At 46.0% G+C, this 19959-nt stretch overlaps 1 protein-coding gene across 1 annotated transcript in view; it reads right to left on the reverse strand.

The window, feature by feature from the left end:
- The window catches only part of PIWIL3 (piwi like RNA-mediated gene silencing 3), an 82892-nt gene that overhangs the window by 47165 nt on the left and 15768 nt on the right, over positions 1 to 19959 (reverse strand). Inside the window, exons 3-4 of the mRNA XM_055105974.2 lie at positions 18252 to 18330; positions 16005 to 16139 (exon numbers count right to left, since the gene is read on the reverse strand). The gene's annotated coding sequence lies outside the window, so the exon portion shown is untranslated. The remainder of the gene's footprint in view (positions 1 to 16004; positions 16140 to 18251; positions 18331 to 19959) is intronic.

A 19959-nucleotide genomic window follows, 5' to 3' on the forward strand; every position in this document is an offset into this window, starting at 1 on the left:
GTGCAGTGACGTGATCTCAGCTCACTACAAGCTCTGTCTGCTGGGTTCACGCCATTCTCCTGCCTCAGCCTCCCGAGTAGCTGGAAGTACAGGCGCCCGCCACCAGGCCTGGCTAATTTTTTTGTATTTTTTTTAGTAGAGACGGGGTTTCGCCATGTTAGCCAGGATGGTCTCGATCTCCTGACCTTGTGATCCGCCTGCCTCAGCCTTCCAAAGTGCTGGGATTACAGGCGTGAGCCACCGCGCCCGGCCTAGCCTAGATATTTTTTAAAAATCACCAATTCTTTAATATTTTATCACAGTTACATCCAGATCCTTGATGTACACATTGAATACCTGTCAATTATGAGAGAAATAGTTAGTTATCTGGCACGGTTTCTTAACTAATCTTTGTCTTACTGCTTTGAAATTGCACCATTATCCTATAGAAATCTGCATGCGTTCTCAGCTTGAATTCCAGACTCAGTTGTGCACTGTTGGCCAGGCACAGAGTTTCATGCCTGTAATCCCAGCACTGTGGGAGGCTGAGGCAGGAGGATTGCTTGAGCCCAGTAGTTCAAGACTAGCCGGGGCAACATCAAGACACCGTCTCTAAAAAAAAAAAATTAAAAAATTAACTAGGATGGTGGTGCACACCTGTAGTCCGTGGTGCTTGGGAGGTTGAGGCAGGAGGACAGGAGGATCGCTTGAGCCTGGGAGTTCAAGGCTGCAGTGGACTATGATCATAGCACTGCACTCCAGCCTGGGTGACAGAGTGAGACTCTGTCTCAAAAAATTCTGCACTGTCTATGGTGCAGCAGTAACTATTTGTTTACTACATCTTGAAAATATCCTAAAGATTTGAAAAGCCTGAACCTGCTAAGCACTTGAAAATTCCTGGCCAGCTAGGCGGGGTGACTCAGGCCTGCAATCCCAGCACTTTGGGAGGCTGAGGTGGGCGGATAACCTGAGGTCAGGAGTTCGAGACCAGCCTAGACAACATGGTGAAACCCCATCTCTACTAAAATAAATAAATAAATAAATAAATAAATAAATAAATAAATAAATAAATTAGCCAGGTGTGGTGATGTGTGCCTGTAATCCCAGCTACTTGGGAGACTGAGGCAGGAGAATTGCTTGAACCTGGCAGGTGGAGGTTGCAGTGAGCTGAGATCGAGCCATTGCACTCCAACCTGGGCAACAAAGGCGAAACTCTGTCTCAAAAAAAAAAAGTGCAAAGAGAAAAAGGAATAAAAAGACAAAGCAGAATACGTCCCAAGAACTGGGATAACTATAAAAGGTGTAACATGCATAATGGGAATATCATAAGGAAAGAAAGAGAGAAAGGAACAGGAGAAGTATTTGAAATAATAATGACCGAAAATTTTCCAAAATTAAGAACAGAATTAAATCACAGATCCAGGAAGTTCATAGAACACTAAGCAAGATAAATACCAAAAATTATACTCTAGGCATAATATTCAAACTGAAAGGACAGTGACTTGCCCAAGGTCACACAGTCAGCAAGTGACAGAAGTGGGATTAGAAGGCAAGCCTACCTATCCCCAGAGCCAACCTCCTTTGCCCCTCACCTGGGTTCATCCCCAAGCTCACAGGCCAAAAGCCTGCAAACTGAGTCAGGAAAGAAAAATTCCTGTCCATCATTTCTCACTCTGGGGAAGGAAGGTAAAAAGAGTGCTCACATTCACTTTCAGGTCTGATAGACTCTCCTGCAACTACTTTTCTGAGGACAAATTGCTGTTTCCAATGGCTGATGGCTTCATCAGTGCAAAACTCTTATTGGGGACTGCACAGAGCTGACATTTGCCACTGTTTTGTGACCATCACAAAAAGAATCCTATATTTTGTTTTCCCTTTTTCTTTTTTTGTTGTTGTTTTTTGTTGTTGTTGTTTGTTTTTCGTGGTTTTTTTTTTTTTTTTGAGATGGAGTCTTGCTCTGTTGCCCAGGCTGGAGTGAGTGCAGTGGCACAATCTCGGCTCACTGCAACCTCCACCTCCCAAGTTCAAGTGATTCTCCTGCCTCAGCCTCCCAAGTAGCTGGGATTACAGAGGACACCACCATGCCCGGCTAATTTTTGTATTTTTAGTAGGGACAGGGTTTCACCATCTTGGCCAGGATGGTCTTGAACTCCTGACCTCGTGATCCACCCGCCTCAGCATCCCAAAATGCTGGGATTACAGGCGTGAGCCCCCACGCCTGGCCTGTTTTCCCTTTTTCATTCTGCAGACATCAAAGGAAAACAAGAAGCAGGAAGGTCTGTGGCTGACAGCAATGTCTCCCTCAGCCCTTACCTCTATGGGTGACAAGGCCAAAGCCTCACTGTCCTGCCAGCCACTGTGAACAGACAGCATTCTCTGCCCCAAGAACACAACTCTGCAGGTGGAGGAGGCCCAAGGAGAGAGATTTCATTTTCTGTTCCTCTTCTAGGGGCTGACAGCTTGGACAGTAGTTTCTCAGAAACAAACTTTATTCTCAAGGAGATGAGCATGTCTGAGCCTGGAATGTTTATGTGAACAAATATGGTTTTTCTCCCTGCTCCAGCCTCAGCCTTGGCTATGAGACAAGGTTTCCCCTTCGCCATCTGTGGAAGGCTCATTTTTGTTCCACGGGCTCAGCTTGTCTGTGCCTGGGACAAAGAGCCGCGAGGTGGTTAATAAAAACGAGGCCAAATATACAGTCCTCCTTGGGTATCCACAGGGATTGGTTCCACAGTCTCCCGCTGATACCAGAATCTGTGGATGCTCAAGTCCCTGATACAAAATGGTGTTGTATTTGTATACATCCTATGCACATCCTCCTGTATACCTTTAAATCATCACTAGATTATTTATGATACCTAATACCACGTAAATACTTTGTAAGTAGTTGTTATGTTGTGTTGTTTAAAGCAGGAACGTCCAATCTTTTGACTTCCCCAGGCCACATTGGAAGAATTGTTTTGGGCTACACATAAAATACACTAACACGGCCAGGCGCCATAGTTCATGCCTATAATCCCAGCAGCTTGGGAGGCCGAGGCGGGTGGATCACGAGGTCAGGAGATCGAGACCATCCTAGCTAACATGGTGAAACCCCGTCTCTACTAAAAATATAAAAAATTAGCCAGGTGTGGTGGCGGGCACCTGTAGTCCCAGCTACTTGGGAGGCTGAGGCAGGAGAATGGCGTGGACCTGGGAGGCAGAGCTTGCAGTGAGCCGAGATCGCGCCATTGCACTCCAGCCTGGGAGACAGAGCGAGACTCCGTCTGAAAAACAAAAACAAACAAACAAACAAAAAACAAAATTAGCTGGGCATGGTAGCACACACCTGTAATCCCAGCTACTTGGGAGGCTGAGGCAGAAGAATCGCTTGAATCCTGGAGAGAGAGGTTGCAGTGAGTCGAGATTGTGCCACCACACTCTGGCCTGGGCAACAACAGCAAAACTCTGTCTCAAAAATAATAATAATAATAATAAATACACCAATACTAATGCTAGCTGATGAGCTAAAAGAAAAAAAAATCCCCAAAATATCTCATAAGGTTTTAAGAAAGTTTACGAAATTCAAAGCCACATTCTAAGCTGTCCTGGGCCACATGAGACCTGTGGGGCCGTGGGTTGGACAAGCTTGGTTTAAAGGATAATGACAAAAAAAAGTGTTTGTATATGTTCAGTTGGTTGTTTGAATCCACAGATGCAGAACCCATGGATACAGAGAACCAACTGTATACTAACTGCTGCAGCTTGTTGAGCCACCCTGCTAAGCGCTTTATGTAGATCAAAGCATTTCATCGTAACAGCTTTGTGAAGGGGGCAGTGAAGCACAGAGGGATGAACCCGCTTACCCAAGGTCACACAGTTAGCAAGTATTGAAGGCAAGATTCAAACCCATCAGTTTTCCATAGTAAAAGTGTCAGTGTGATGACATCAACTGTCCCTGCCTGGACAGAGCCGTAGGTTTTTCTGAAGTATGTCCTTCTTACTCTTTAGGCGGTGATATGACTGAGTAGCTCAGCTTCAAAATACATTTTTAACTATTTTTATTTTTATTTTTCTAGCTTAGCCTCGAAATGTATTTGAAACCCTTTTTATCACTCTCTTCCCCCCAGACACTCCTTGTACCATGGTAGCTTATCTAATTATGTGCCTTTTTAGAAATTCCAGGGGAGGCTAATTTGAAAATAAACCAAGCATGGCCAGGCGCAGTGGCTCATGCCTGTAATCTCAGCACTTTGGGAAGCTGAGGCGGGTGGATCACCTGAGGTCAGGAGTTCGAGACCAGCCTGGCCGACATGGTGAAACCCCGTCTCTACTGAAAAAAAAAAAAAATACAAAAATTAGCCGGGCATGGTGGCGGGCACCTGTAATACCAACTACTAGGGAGGCTGAGGCAGGAGAATTGCTTGAACCCAAGGGGTGGAGGTTGCAGTGAGCCAAGATCGCACCACTGCATTCCAGCTTGGGCGATGGACAGAGACTCCATCTCAAAAAAATAATAATAATAAATAAATAAAAAGAAAGAAAGAAAGAAAAATAAACCAAGCATGAAGACCCAGCTACAGAACTCTCCCCTACCTAGGGGGATGGTCTCGAGGAGGATAAGCTACACCTCAGCCAGACATGATGGCACCCACCTGTGCTCCAGGGGGACAATAACTCAAAATAGCCACCGGGAGAAGACACATAGACCCTGTACCCTTCACCACCCCTGCGTGCTCCCCATGCCAAGTTTCCCTTTTTAAACCCTTTCACTCAGCCCTAAAACTTAAAATGGTCTCTTGGAGGCATGAGCCTGGTCATTTCCTAGCTGCTAACATTTAAAGAAAGTTACTTTCCGGCCGGGCGCGGTGGCTGATGCCTGTAATCCCAACACTTTGGGAGGCTGAGGCGAGTGAATCACGAGGTCAGGAGATCGAGACCATCCTGGCTAACATGGTGAAACCCCGTCTCTACTAAAAATACAAAGAAAAAAGAAAGAAAAAGAAAATTAGCCGGACATGGTGGCGGGCGCCTGTAGTCCCAGCTACTTGGGAGGCTGAGGCAGGAGAATGGCGTGAACCTGGGAGGCGGAGCTTTTGTGAGCCAAGATCACACCACTGCACTCCAGCCTGGGCGACAGTCCAAGACTCCATCTCAAAAAAAAAAAGAAAGTTACTTTCCTTTCAGCACAATTCACTTCTTGCATTTTGGCTACTGACTGGTGAGCAGCCAGAATTGTGTTCAGTTACATTAAGATGGCCTTTCTTTTAGAAAATAATGGAGACAGTGGATGTGTGAGGTTTTCTTGTCCTTCATAACCAACATTTCAAAAGTTGCTATTCTATAATTTTTTATTTCCAATTTTCAGGACCAAAAGATTCAGGATTGAAGACTGTTTCTCTCTCTTGCCCTCTTTTTTTTTTTTGGAGACAGAGTCTTGCCCTGTCGCCCAGGCGGGAGTGCAATGGCATGATTTTGGCTCACTGCAACCCCCACCTCCCCGGTTCAAGCAATTCTCCGCCTCATGCCCGGCTAATTTTTGTATCTTTAGTAGAGACGGGGTTTCACCATGTTGGCCAGGCTGGTCTCTTACTCCTGACCTCGTGATCCACCTGCCTCGGCCTCCCAAAGTGCTGGGATTACAGGCGTGAGTCACTGTGCCTGGCCTATTTCTCTTAATGAACAAGCTATAGTGCTCAGTTGGCCAACAGAACTGTGTTGGTAGCCTACTCTTACTGGAATACATTCGATAACACAGTGTATATCGTAAATGCACCAAACAGTAAGAATTATTATCATATCAAAAGCAGCAATTACAGAAGAAGCAGTGTTAAATTTTAAACAGAAAGATTAAACCCTTAGATTTGATAATCATATTAATAAAGAGAAGTAAATCTTATCAATATAAGTATTAAGTACTAAGTAGTTGTATATTTCACAATGTAAGTAAATCTTATATTAAAGGAATAAAGTCTGCATAATAGGAGCTCATTAAATAGCAACTTCTATGAGCAACAGGACAATATTATGTCCCTGGCATTTGGACTTAGACAAAAACCTTTGTGGAATCATAGCCTGTCCAGGTATGTGCTGTGTGACCCTGAGCAGGTGACATCATCTCTCTGAGACCTGTTTCCTAGTATGTTGAGTATTGAAAACTTATGTCACAGGGGCCTGTGGGGGTTACAGGAGCCAATCTGTGCAAAGAGCTCAGCAGGTGCTGAGTGCTCAGCAAGTTACAGCTACTGGAGTTAAAATCACTACCACAGTGGAGAAGAGCCCTGGCAAAGGCTGCAGTCTCCATTCTACCCACTGGGAAATCCGAACGGCTGACCAGCTACCCTGTCTTTCCCAAACTAGGATCCCAGGAATTAGAAATGGTGGTGCTTAGGTGGGTGCACAGCAGCATCTAGTGGACTAGAAGGAGAACTGAAGAAGTGTCACAATGACATCGGGAAGAGAAAGTTTTAAGGCTGGGGAAAAGGTTGGCAGAGAAGTCAGGAAGGAGGCCTGCATGTGCCGGGTGTCCCCTGTGGGGAGATCAGATGAGGTACCTTAACAGTTACCTGGACCTCAAGCCCCCATGTGCTAGCTGAGGGCGTCCTTCTCCCTCCCCAGGCCTCCCTGGGTGCTGGGTCTCTGGGTCCTATGGGCTCAGGGGCCCATCTTTTTCAAGTTCTGCTCCACGTGTCTGTGTCCAGCTGAGGGCACTGACCCCACTGCCCCAGTCCCCAGGGCTTAGATGCCAGGACAGTAGAAAGCTCTGTGCCAGGGCATAACCAAGGTGTCCTCCACTGCTCTGGGCCACACATTGGCAGCTGGGCCCTGTGTCCCTCTGACACCGGATCCTAGGGTTTCTGGCTCTGCCATCTCTGCTGTGATGCTCCATTCCAACCATGTGGCTCAGTAGCGAGGGCATTACACACTGTCCCTTCCCCCTTCTCCATACTCCTGCCTTCCTGCGTGCCCTGCACAGGAACCCTCTTCCCTTCTCCTTTTGCCAAAAGAATTCAGAAGATACCAACTTTCTCCTCTTTTCCTGTCTGCAGTGGAGGTCCCGGCAGGACCCCCTCATGAGCTGTGAGGGTTAAATGGGAGAAGGTGTATTGAGCTTGAAGCACTGGCAGGTCCCACAACGAATGCTCAAAAAATGGAAGCCTCTGCCACCATCTGCATCATCCCCATCAACCACAGGAGCAAAGAGCCCACCTTTTCTGAGAAGAGCATTTACATATTGATAGAAATTCCATGGTTTTATTTATCATCACGTCAGTTTTAAGGATGTAAGTAGGTACACATATACATATGTATCTAAAATATATTAAGTTTTTAAAAGTAGGTTATTAAAGGATATGTACAAGACACTCTAGATTTTTTTTTTTTTTTTGAGATGGAGTCTCACTCACTCTGTTGCCCAGGCTGGAGTACAGTGGTGCGATCGTGGCTCACTGCAACCTCCACCTCCCGGGTTCAAGCAATCCTCCTGCCTCAGCCTCCCAAGTAGCTGGGACTACAGGCACCCACGACTGCGCCCAGTTAATTTTGGTATTTTTTGTAGAGACGGGGTTTCACCATCTTGGCCAGGCTGGTCTTGAACTGCTGACCTCATGGTCCAGCCGCCTCGGCCTCCCGAAGTGCTAGGATTACAGGCATGAGCCACTGTGTCTGACCAAGATACTCTAGATTTTTAAAATAAATATACATACTCCACATGCTCAAATATAAGCTGAACCTGTAACCCAGCAGCTTAGCAGCCTAACCTCAAACCGCATTTTAAAACTTTTTTTCCTTTCCCCTTTCCTCTCTCCTGCTAATCTGAAGATGTAACTTTGACAAAGTATAGACGTGTTTCCTCTCCTCTTGAAATCCAGCCTTGGAATGTGCTGTGAACCTCCACCCCCTTTCTTTTCCTGTTCTATGCCCCCATGCCTTATGCACATTTATTTACCTAGTTGTTTGGTAAGCACACACCATACTCACTTATCTGGTCACATATTTCCTTAGAAGCTTCAGTAGTCAGATCCTGATACGAACCATGCACCTCCTCCAGCCATGATGACGCCGGCCACTTCCACAAATGGAAAAATAATTCAGGACAAGCCACTGGAGGGGGTCACACCACCTGACACCTCCCAGTCCCCCTGCTTCTTTTACCTTCCAAATCCTCCCTTTAAAAACCCCCTTGGCCGGGCGCGGTGGCTCACGCCTGTAATCCCAGCACTTTGAGAGGCTGAGTGAAGTGGCACAATCTCAGCTCACTGCAACCTCCACCTCCCGGGTTCAAGCAATTCTCCTGCCTCAGCCTCCTGAGTAGCTGGGATTACAGGCGCCTGCCACCACACCTAACTAATCTTTGTAGCTTTTTTTTTTTTTTTTGGTAGAGACGAGGTTTCACTATGTTGGCCAGGCTAGTCTCGAACTCCTGACCTCAAGTGATCCGCCCGCCTCAGACTCCCAAAGTGTTGAGATTACAGGCATGAGCCTGCATGCCCGGCCTTAAATTCTTGACTATAAGTAAGACTTGTGACAACAAAAATTATAGTACCATCTCAGAGGGCAGGGTTCAAATATGCAGATGTGGCACATAGGACAACTGTAACAAAGAGTGAAGGGTGTCAGCATCTATGTGGCCATTAGGTGACTACATTTTACTTGAATTGGTAAATTATTAACTCTAATTAGAAGGTGAAAGGTTTGGTAAATATACTGTTATTCCCGTAACAACTAAATACAATTACAAACTCACCCCCCAAAATTATGGAACCTCAATAGTTCTATATCCAGGAGATATGAATAAAGCAGCTAAAATATTCACATACAGGTTTTTGTGTGAAAATAAGTTTGATTTCTCTTGCTTAAGTACCTTGAAGTGAAATTGCTGGGTCATACAGTAAATACATCTCTCCCAACCTGCCTCCACAGGATTGGGTTAGCACCTGCACTTCTGTTCTTAGAGGCTCTCCCCTCTGGTATTCTTGGGGGAAAAACCAGATGGATACACAGATGGCTCACTTCAAAGTTGCCATATTTTGGCCAGGCGTGGTGGCTCACGCCTGTAATCCCAGCACTTTGGGAGGCCGAGGCGGGTGGATGATGAGGTCAGGAGATCGAGACCGCGGTGAAACCCCGTCTCTACTAAAAATACAAAAAAAATTGGCCGGGCGTGGTGGCGGGCACCTGTAGTTCCAGCTACTCCGGAGGCTGAGGCAGGAGAATGGCGTGAACCCGGGAGGCGGAGCTTGCAGTGAGCCAAGATCGCGCCACTGCACTCCAGCCTGGGCAACAGAACAAGACTCCGTCTTAAAAAAAAAAAAAAAAAAAAAAAGTTGCCATATTTTTCAGGAGCTGCAGAGCCTGAAGCCCAGCTCCTGAGCAACTGCACCTCTACTGACTTGGGGGAATCCCCATCCTGCATGGTACCCTGACACCTCAGGGGTATGTCCAGTGCAGAAAAGGGCTACTGTGCCTGACAATAACCTCTCAACCCTCATGGAAACACCTTCAACTCTCAGCAGGAGATTCAGAGGTACCAAATAATGCACAGAGCTGAGCTATGGGCTTTGATCATGCCATTTATTTTCCTTTTTTTTTTTTTTTCCAGATGGAGTCTTGCTCTGTCACGCAGACTGGAGTGAAGTGGCGTGATCTTGGCTCACTGCAACCTCTGCCTCCCAGTTTCAAGTGATTCTCCTGCCTCAGCCTCCTGAGTAGCTGGGATTACAGGCACACGCCACCATGCCTGGCTAATTTTTGTATTCTTAGTAGAGATGGGGTTTCACCATGTTGGCCAGGCTGGTCTCAAACTCTTGACCTTGTGATCTGCCCACCTTGGCATCCCCAAGTGCTGGGATTACAGGCATGAGCCACTACACCTGGCCCTGCTCATGCCATTTGTTTGCATGTCCTTTGTGCATGTCACAGTTATTGGTGCTTTCGTTACATGTATGTACCTATTCCTCATGAATTCTGTGCGTACACACCCAGTCCTTGCTCGCATGTTCCAAAGATGCATCACAGAAACATCTCAAATAGTATGTGTTTTTAATTTTTCCAGGTTGGCAGCAAAAAGAAAACACTCAGAGCTCAGTTCTGCAAAACAAGGATCAGACTCTACTTGGCATAAATTTAAACTAAATTGTTATACATTTAAAATTTTAATTGTAATCCCCAGGGTAGCCACTAAAAAATAAAAATACACAAAAAAAGAAATGAGAAGGGAGCTAAAATTGCACACGACAAAAAATCAATTAAATGCAAAGGGAGGCGGCCGGGTGCGGTGGCTCATGCCTGTAATCCCAGCACTTTGGGAGGCCAAGACTGGTGAATCACAAGGTCAGGAGATCGAGACCATCCTGGCTAACATGGTGAAACCCTATCTCTATTAAAAATATACAAAAAAAAAATTAGCCGGGTGTGGTGGCAGGTGCCTGTAGTCCCAGCTACTCAGGAGGCTGAGGCAGGAGAATGGCACGAACCCGGGAGGCGGAGCTTGCAGTGAGCCGAGATCACGCCACTGCACTCCAGGCTGGGAGACAGAATGAGACTCCGTCTCAAAAAAAAAAAAAGCAAAGAGAGGCAATAATGGAGACAATGATAAATAAAAAAGACATACGATATATCAGAAACAAATAGAGAAAGGTAGAAGTATGAGTAATTACTCTAAATGTAAATAGAATAAAATTTCCAATTAAAAGGCAGAGATTGAGAGAGTGGATAACAAAACATTATCTACCTACATGCTGTCTCCAAGGGATTCAGTTTATATACAAAAACACAAATAGACTGAAAGTGAAAAGATGGAAAAGATACTCCACACAAAAGAGATTATCAACATTGCATCACAAGCTCTAGTCTGCAATTATGCAACAAAAAGAAATAAAAACCATCTGGGCCAGGCATGGTAGCCCTAACCTGTAATCCCAGCACTTTGGGAGGCCAAGGCGGGTGGATCACCTGAGGTCAGGAGTTTGAGACCAGCCTGGCCAACATGGTGAAACCCTGTCTCTACTAAAAATACAAAAAATTAGCCCAGCGTGGTGGCAGATGCTATAATCCCAGCTACTCAAGAGGCTGAGGCAGGAGAATTGTTTGAACCTGGGAGGCGGAGGTTGCAGTGAGCCGAGATCGCACCACTGCACTCTAGCCTGGGCAATAAGATTGAAAGTCTGTTTCAAAAAGAAAAATCTAGACTGGGCACGGTGACTCACGCCGGTAATCCCAGCACTTTGGGAGGCCGAGGCAGGCGGATCACCTGAGGTAGGGAGTTCGAGCAGCCTGACCAACATAGAGAAACACTGGATTTACTAAAAATACAAAATTAGCCAGGTACGGTGGCACATGCCTGTAATCCCAGCTACTAGGAAGGCTGAGGCAGGAGAATTGCTTGAACCTGGGAGGCGGAGGTTGCGGTGAGCTGAGATCATGCCATTACACTCCAGCCTGGGCAACAAGAGCAAAACTCCATCTCAAAAAAAAAAAAAAAAAAGGAAAAAAGAAAAAAAGAAAAATCTAAATTGGAAAAGAATAAGTAAAACTATCTTTATTCTTTTTTTATTTTTATTTTTGTCGCCCAGGCTGGAGTGCAATGGCACAATCTCGGCTCACTGCAACCTCCGCCTCCTAGGTTCAAGCAATTCTCCCACCTTAGCCTCCCGAGTAGCTGGGACTGCAGATGTCTGCCACCATGCACGGCTAATTTTTATATTTTTAGTAGAGACAGGGTTTTGTCATGTTGGCCAGGTTGGTCTCAAATTCCTGACCTCAGATGATCCACCCGCCTCGGCCTCCTGAAGTGCTGGGATTACAGGTGTGAGCCACCGCACCCAGCCAAACTATCTTTATCCTTGGATGATATGATCTTACATATGGAAAATCCTAAAGAATCCACAAAAATTATTAGAGATAATAAATCATCAAAGTTGTTGGGTACATGATTAATATTCAGAATAAGTTATTTCTGTCCACTAATAGTGAACAATCCAAAAAGATAATCCACACAAAAGATATTAGGTGTGGAGTTGGAGTATTTCTTCTATCTTTTCACTTTCAGTCTATTTGTGTCTTTGTATCTAAACTGAATCCCTTGGAGACAACATGTAGTTGGATCATGTTTTGTTATCCATCCACTCTCCCTTGAACAACTGAACAATTTTTCTTTTTTTTTTTTTTGAGACAGAGTCTTGCTTTGTCGCCCAGGCTGGAGTGCAGTGGCACAATCTCGGCTCACTGCAACCTCCACCTCCCGGGTTCACGCCATTCTCCTGCCTCAGCCTCCCAAGTAGCTGGGACTACAGGCGCCCGCCACCACGCCAGGCTAATTTTTTGTATTTTTAGTAGAGACGGGGTTTCACCGTGTTAGCTAGGATGGTCTCGATCTCCTGACCTTGTGGTCCGCCCACCTCGGCCTCCCAAATGCTGGGATTACGGGCGTGAGCCACCACACCCAGCCACAATTGAACAATTTTTCAAGTCAAAAATTATTACAAGACAAAGAAGGACATTATATATTGTTACAAGAGTCAATTTATTGAGAATATATAACAATCGTAAACAAATATGTACCCAACAGCAGAGCTTCAAATACGTGAAGAAAATGACACAATTGCAGAGAGGAACACACCATTAAACAATTAGAGTTGAAAAATTCAATGCCACATTTTCCATAATACATATAATAACCAGAAAAATAAACATCAATTTTAAAAAAAAGGGAACGTGAACAACAGTATAAGCCAACTAGACCTAAGGGACATCCAAAGAAGATACCACCCAAGAGCAACAAAACATACATTCTTGTCAATTGCACATGAAATATTCTCCAGGATGGACCATATGTTAGGCAACATAACAAGTCTTGGTACATTTAAAAGACTGAAATCATACAAACTATCTTCTATGCCCAGAATGGAATGAAATTAGAAATTAAGGACAGAAGGAAAACTGAAAATTTAAAAAATATGTTGAAATTAAACACCATACCTTAAACCACCAATAGATCAAAGAATAAATCACAGGAAAAACCAGAAAATACTTTGTGATAAATAACAGCAAAAACATAACTTCTCTAAACTTAAGGGATTCATGAAAGTTGTGCTTAGAGTGAAAGTTATAGTTGTAAATGTCCCCCTTGAAAAAGAAGAAAAATCTTTTTAAAAAATCTAAAATCAATAATTTTACATTAGACCTTAAGGAACTAGGAAAGGTAGAGCAAACTAAGCCTAAAGCTAGCAGAATGAAGGAATTAGTAACAATTAGAGTGAAGACAAAGAAAATTTCAAAATAGAAAAACAATAAAGAAAACAAAACCAAAAGCTGATACTTTGAAAACATCAACAATGGTAAAAGACTGAAAGCTTTCCCCTAAAATCAAGACTAAGACATGGGTGCTCACTTTCTATTTTTTCCTTTTTTTTTTTTTTGAGACAGCATTTCTCTCTTGTTGCCCAGGCTGGAGTGCAATGGCGCGATCTCAGCTCACTGCAACCTCCGCCTCCCAGGTTCAAGCAATTCTCCTGCCTCAGCCTCCTGAGTAGATGGGATTACAGGCATGCGCCACCATGCCCGGCTAATTTTTGTATTTTTAGTAGAGACGGGGTTTCTCCATGTTGGTCAGGCTGGTCTCGAACTCCTAACCTCAGGTGATCCGCCCATCTCAGCCTCCCAAAGTGCTAGGATTACAGGCATGAGCCACCACGCCTGGCTTTTTTTTTTTTTTTTTTTTTTTTCTGAGACGGTCTTGCCCTGTCGCCTAGACTGGAGTGCAATGGCACGATCTCGGCTCACTGCAAGCTCTGCCTCCCGGGGTCACACCATTCTCCTGCCTCAGCCTCCCAAGTAGCTGGGACTACAGGCAACTGCCACCGCACCCGGCTAATTTTTCGTATTTTTAGTAGAGACGGGGTTTCACCATGTTAGCCAGGATGGTCTTAATCTCCTGACCTTGCGATCTGCTGGCCTTGGCCTCCCAAAATGCTGGATTACAGGCGTGAGCCACCGCGCCTGGCCCAGCTAATTTTTTTGTATTTTTAGTAGAGACAGGGTTTCTCCATGTTGGTCAGGGTGGTCTCGAACTCCCAACCTCAGGTGATCCGCCCGCCTTGGCCTCCCAAAGTGCTGGGATTACAGGAGTGAGCTACCATGCCCAGCCAATTTTTGTATAGTAGAGACAGAGTTTCACCATGTTGGCCAGGCCGGTCTCGATCTCTTGACCTCGTGATCTGCCCGCCTCAGCCTCCCAAAGTGCTGGGATTACAGGAGTGAGCCACCTCACCCAGCCTAGGGACCCTACTTTCAGCCAAAGCCCCAGGAGCTTTGACAGCATCCCCTTATTGCAAGTGGGAGGCCCAACACCACTAAAAGCAAAGCAATGCTTAGATGCATGCACATTCTTCCCTTTACTTCTAGCAACCCTGCCTCTGGTGTGGACAGAGCAAGGAGCAGCTTTGCCTTCAGGCCTCCCTCATTGCCTGCCCAGGGCTTTGTTGGGCACAGAAGTGTTGGGCCACCAACCAGCTCGTTCTTCTCTTGTTCAGGATGCACAATCATGGGGTCTAGGAAGCAAAAGTTGACCAGAAAGAACAGCTTGCTTGGGGTGTAGCCAGTGTTATGTTCCCCTCATCCTGGACCTTGTTTCTGCTCTGTCTGGGTTTCTAACACAAATTCATCTCTGATCTCTGCATTCCTCTAGTAAACCAGAGAGCCAAGACCTCTAAGGAGCTCTGAGGGGAAGGAAGCAGAATGAGACCAGAAAAAGTCTCCCTTTTGCAGTGAGAGTTCCACTGTGGAGCCAGGAGACCGATGTGTTTGTATTGTCAACCTGGTCTGTCCTGCTCCTGCTCCTGCTCCTATATCCTGGGGGATCCCAGTGAGAGCATCCCTTCCTGGTTTTCACTGGAAGTTGACCTGGCTGGAGAGTAGAGGGCATAGTATTCTCTTCCTTACATCATTGAAAGGGGCCATGAGTCTCCCTAAACTTCTACCTTGCTTGTCCTAGCTGTAAGAAGAGGTTCCTCACTTTGGGAGGCTGAGGCGGGTGGATCACGAGGTCAGGAGATCGAGACCATCCTGACTAACAAGGTGAAACCCCGTCTCTACTAAAAATATAAAAATTAGCTGGGTGTGGTGGCAGGTGCCTGTAGTCCCAGCTACTCGGGAGGCTGAGGCAGGAGAATGGTGTAAACCCAGGAGGTGGAGCTTGCAGTGAGCCGAGATTGTGCCACTGCATTCCAGCCTGCGCAATAGAGCGAGACTCTGTTTCAAAAAAAAAAAAAAAAAAAAAGAGGTTCCCTTCAACTGGCCCCCAGGGCCTGTTTCCCCAGGCGTTGGTGCATATTCCTCATGGATGAGCACTAGGTTGGATGCCCACGGATCCAGCCTAGCCCTAGGGAACAGCTCCTGAGGGAGACCAGGGCACTGCTCCTATGGACCCTGCCCCACCAAGTATGTCAACTCTCTCCAGAGATACCCATTCCATTCCCACTACCTTCCCTGCAACCTGCAAACTTTTTCTCCTACAACCCTTTCTTCTTCAATGTATTTTCTAAATAAAGCCTTGTCATTGTTTATTTATATAATTGCAATGCATCTTTGCTCTGTAAATCAAGTATGGAGAAATATTGACTTATGTTAAGTAAATGTATGGCAGATGGACGGAGACAGGTTTCTCGGTGTTGGAGTAACGGGAGGATGGAATGATCCGTCTGGTAATGGATTAGAGTCGGGGACATCAGTGTAAACTCATGGTTAGCTTCATAAAGATACAGGTGGTTACATATACCAATATTTATAGATATATATACAGTATATATGCAGGTTCACATACACGATTTTTACATTTTTAATTAATGTATTTATTTATGTAAAACCTGATCTCACTGTCATCCAGACTGGAGTGCAGTGGTGTGATCATAGCTCACTGCAGCCTCCAACTCCTGGGCTCAAGCGATCCTCCTGCTCTAACCTCCTGAGTGACTAGGATTACAGTCGTACACCCCATACCCATGCAGCTATTTCTTTTTTTAAATGTTTTTGTAGAGACAGGGACTCACTTTGCTGCTCAGGCTGGTCTCAAACTTCTGGCTTCAAATGATCCTCCCACTTCAGCCTCCCAAAGAGCTGGGGTTTTGTGCATGAGCCACTGCATGCAGCCATAGTTATTTCCTGGCTCTATCAGCTGACACAACCTGGAAGCAACAACATCCCAGTAGCAACAACCACACCCAGCACCCAGATCTTGGTTTCTTTCCCTCCCCTCCCCTCCCCTCCCCTCCCCTTCCCTCCCCTCCCCTCCCTCCCCTCCCCTCCCCTTCCCTCCCCTCCCCTCCCCTCCCCTTCCCTCCCCTCCCCTCCCTTCTCTCTTCTCTTCTCCTCTCTCTTTCTTTCTTTCTTCCTGAGACGGAGTCTTGCTCTGTAGCCCAGGCTGGAGTGCAGTGTCACAATCTTGGCTCATTGCAATGTCCACCTCCTGAGTTCAAGCGATTCTCCTGCCTCAGCCTTCCCAATAGCTGGAATTACAGGTGCCTGGCACCAAACCCAGCTATTTTTTTTTGGTTTTGTATTTTTAGTAGAGATGGGGTTTCACTGTGTTGACCAGGCTGGTCTTGAACTCCTGACCTCATGATCTACCTGCCTCGGCCTCCCAAAGTGCTGGGATTACAGACATGAGCCACCCCACCTGGCCAGATTTTGGTTTCTAACACCGGTCTCCAAATTAAGAAACCAAGGCACCATGGAGAACTAGTTGATCCTATGACAAGTGCAGCAAATACACAAGATAAACCTGGAGCATTATATATAGTACCAGAAAGTCAGGAAGTACAAAGAGAGAGTACCCACAATGACAGGGTATCAAAGGGACCCTGCAGCCAACTAAGAGAGCCCAATAGTCAAAGCTAAAACAATTTGAGCCACAAAATAAAGTAGTATTTGATTATAACCCAAAGTATAAAACAAATATCCATGAGTGCAGGCTGATGTAAAAAATATATTGAGGCCGGGCACAGTGGCTCACGCCTGTAATCCCAGCACTTTGGGAGGCTGAGGCGGGTGGATCACCTGAGCAAGGAGTTTGAGAGCTGCCTGGCCAACATGGTGAAATCCCATCTCTACTAAAAATACAAAAAATTAGCCAGGCATGGTGGCGGGCACCTGTAATCCCAGCTACTCAGGAGGCGGAGGCAGAAGAATTGCTTGAACCCAGGAAGTGGAGGTTGCAGTGAGTTGCGATCGTGCCATTGCGTTCCAGCCTGGGCAACAAGAGTGAAACTCCATCTCAAAAAATATATATATTGAATAAATTAACAAACAATAGAGAAGAGACAAATCTACCATGCAGAATAATTTTGAGTGACTTAAGTAGATACTTCACCCTTAATTACGTGGAGCCCCCACTCAGTAAGTGCAGGCTGCATGTAGTGACTTCCTTCATTAGACTACAGTATGGAGGGGTGAAGGAAAAGAGAAACTTTACAGTGGAGAAACCTGACAAACACTGCCTCAAGACAGGTGACCAAAGTCAATATCCACAGTGATAAACCATGCGTGGCCGGGTGCGGTGGCTCACGCTCGTAATCCGAGCACTTTGGGAGGCTGAGGTGGGCGGATCACGAGGTCAGGAGATCCAGACCATCCTGGCTAACACGATGAAACCCCGTCTCTACTAAAAACACAAAAAATTAGCCAGGCGTGGTGGCGGGCACCTGTAGTCCCGGCTACTTGGAAGGCTGAGGCAGGAGAATGGCGTGAACCCGGGAGGTGGAGCTTGCAGTGAGCCGAGATCACGCCACTGCACTCCAGCCTGGGCGACAGAGCGAGACTCCGTCTCAAAAAAAAAAAAAAAAAACAAACCATGCGTGTACCCTTGACATGATATGAACAAATGGCACTTACTCTGTGATCTTCCTCCTACTGTGATCTAGTCAACAACTATTCACATATATATTATGTTAGGATAACTTTTCACCCCACAAGATGTATTGGGTTGTGTGGATTGTCAAAAGCTCAACTTCTTGCTATTTACAGAATTTGGAAGTTCCCAAGACCACCCTCAGGTTTCACATTTCAGTGTAACGACCCACTAAAGTCACTGAAAGCTGTTATATGCCCAGTTACCTTTACAGCAGGGAAAGGATACAAATGACAGCCAACCCCCACAGGAGGTGCATGGGGCAGAATTCAGGATTGTTCCAAGGATGGAGCTTCCAGTTGTCCACTCCCTGAAGTCGTAGACAGAGCCGATCTTCCCAGCAATAGTGTGTGACAGTACACACAGAGTATTGCCAATCAGAGAAGCTCACCTGAGCTGTGGTGTCGAGACTTTATCTGATGCTTATTCACATAGATGTCGTTGACCATCTACATGGCTGACCTTGGTGCCTGGAGAGGGTGAATAATACCATGTGGCTCAAAGCCCCTACCATACATCCACTGTTAGCATGAACTCTCTGCTGTGACCCAAGGCCCCCAGGTAAACAAAGACACTCTTATCAGGCAGAACATTCTAAGAGCTTAGAGATCACACCCCAGGAGCCAAGGGCAAAGGTCAGACTTCCCTTTGAGTAAGGTTGATCCTTTATCGCACACTATTGAAATAAAAATTCTATAGGTATAGACAAAAATGATATGGAAGATACAAAAATGATATGCAAGGAGAATTAGGCTCCGCAGAAGACAACAACCCCAGCAGTTCCTTGTCTCATAATGTCTGGCTGATCAGGGGGCAACTGGGAGGAAGATTCACAAAACAGGCCAGCACTTCTGACACCTGCTGAGACTCTGCCCTATAGTTTTTCTTACTATTTATTATTTCATATTTTGTGAAAAGGTAACACATGTTTTTAATAATAAAAATGAAAGGCCAGGTGTGGTGGCTCACGTCTGTAATCCCAGCACTTTGGGAGGCTGAGGCAGGTGGATCACGAGGTCAGGAGTTTCAGAATAGCCTGGCCAACAGTGAAACCCCGTCTCTACTAAATATACAAAAAATTAGCCAGGCATGGTGGTGGGCGCCTGTAATCCCAGCTATTTGGGAGGCTGAGGCAGGAGAATGGCTTGAATCCGGGAGGCAGAGATTGCAGTGAGCCAAGATCGTGCCATTGCACTCCAGCCTGGGTGACAGAGAGAGACTCTGTCTAAAAAAAAAAAGAAAGCAAGCAACTGTTGAAGAGGGTGCCCAGTTGAAGGCAATTCTTCCTCCCATACGTTGGTAAAGGAAGTTGATACCCGTTGCACAGCCCAGAGGGAGAAGCTGCAGGATGCTGTCTGGCCTGCCTCTTTTTTTTCTATCAAATTTCCCCTATATCTCTTCTTTTTTTTGAGACAGAGTCTTTAAGCGATTCTCCTCCCTCAGCCTCCTGAGTAGCTCCCAAGTAGCTGGGATTACAGGTTCCCGCCACCATGCCTGGCTAATTATTCTATTTTTAACAGAGACAGTGTTTCACCATGTTAGCCAGGCTGGTCTCGAACTCCTGACCTCAGGCAATCCGCCCTCCTCAGCCTCCCAAAGTGCTGGGATTACAGGCATGAGCCACCGTGCCTGGCCCGAATTTCCCCTGTCTTTTTATCAACTTAAATTGAGCAAGTAGATACTCATTAAGTGACTCAGAGCAGGTGTCTTTTCTATTCCAAGAGCTTTCACTAAGATCTGCTTCAGCAGCTTGTTAAAATTGTTTTATCATGGCCAGGTGCAGTAGCTCACGCCTGTAATCCCAGCACTTTGAGAGGCCGAGGCGGGCAGATCACGAGGTCAGGAGATCAAGACCATCCTGGCTAACACAGTGAAAACCCGTCTCTACTAAAAATACAAAAATTTAGCTGGGCATGGTGGCTGGCGCCTGTAGTCCCAGCTACTCAGGAGGCTGAGGCAGGAGAATGGCGTGAACCTGGGAGGCGGAGCTTGCAGTGAGCCGAGATCGCGCCACTGCAATCCAGCCTGGGTGACAGAGCGAGACTCCATTAAAAAAAAAAAAATTTAGCTGGGCATGGTGGCACGTGCCTGTAATCCCA

The sequence above is a fragment of the Pan paniscus genome, chromosome 23 (assembly GCF_029289425.2).
Source record: "Pan paniscus chromosome 23, NHGRI_mPanPan1-v2.0_pri, whole genome shotgun sequence".
NCBI classification, from domain to species: Eukaryota; Metazoa; Chordata; class Mammalia; order Primates; family Hominidae; genus Pan; species Pan paniscus.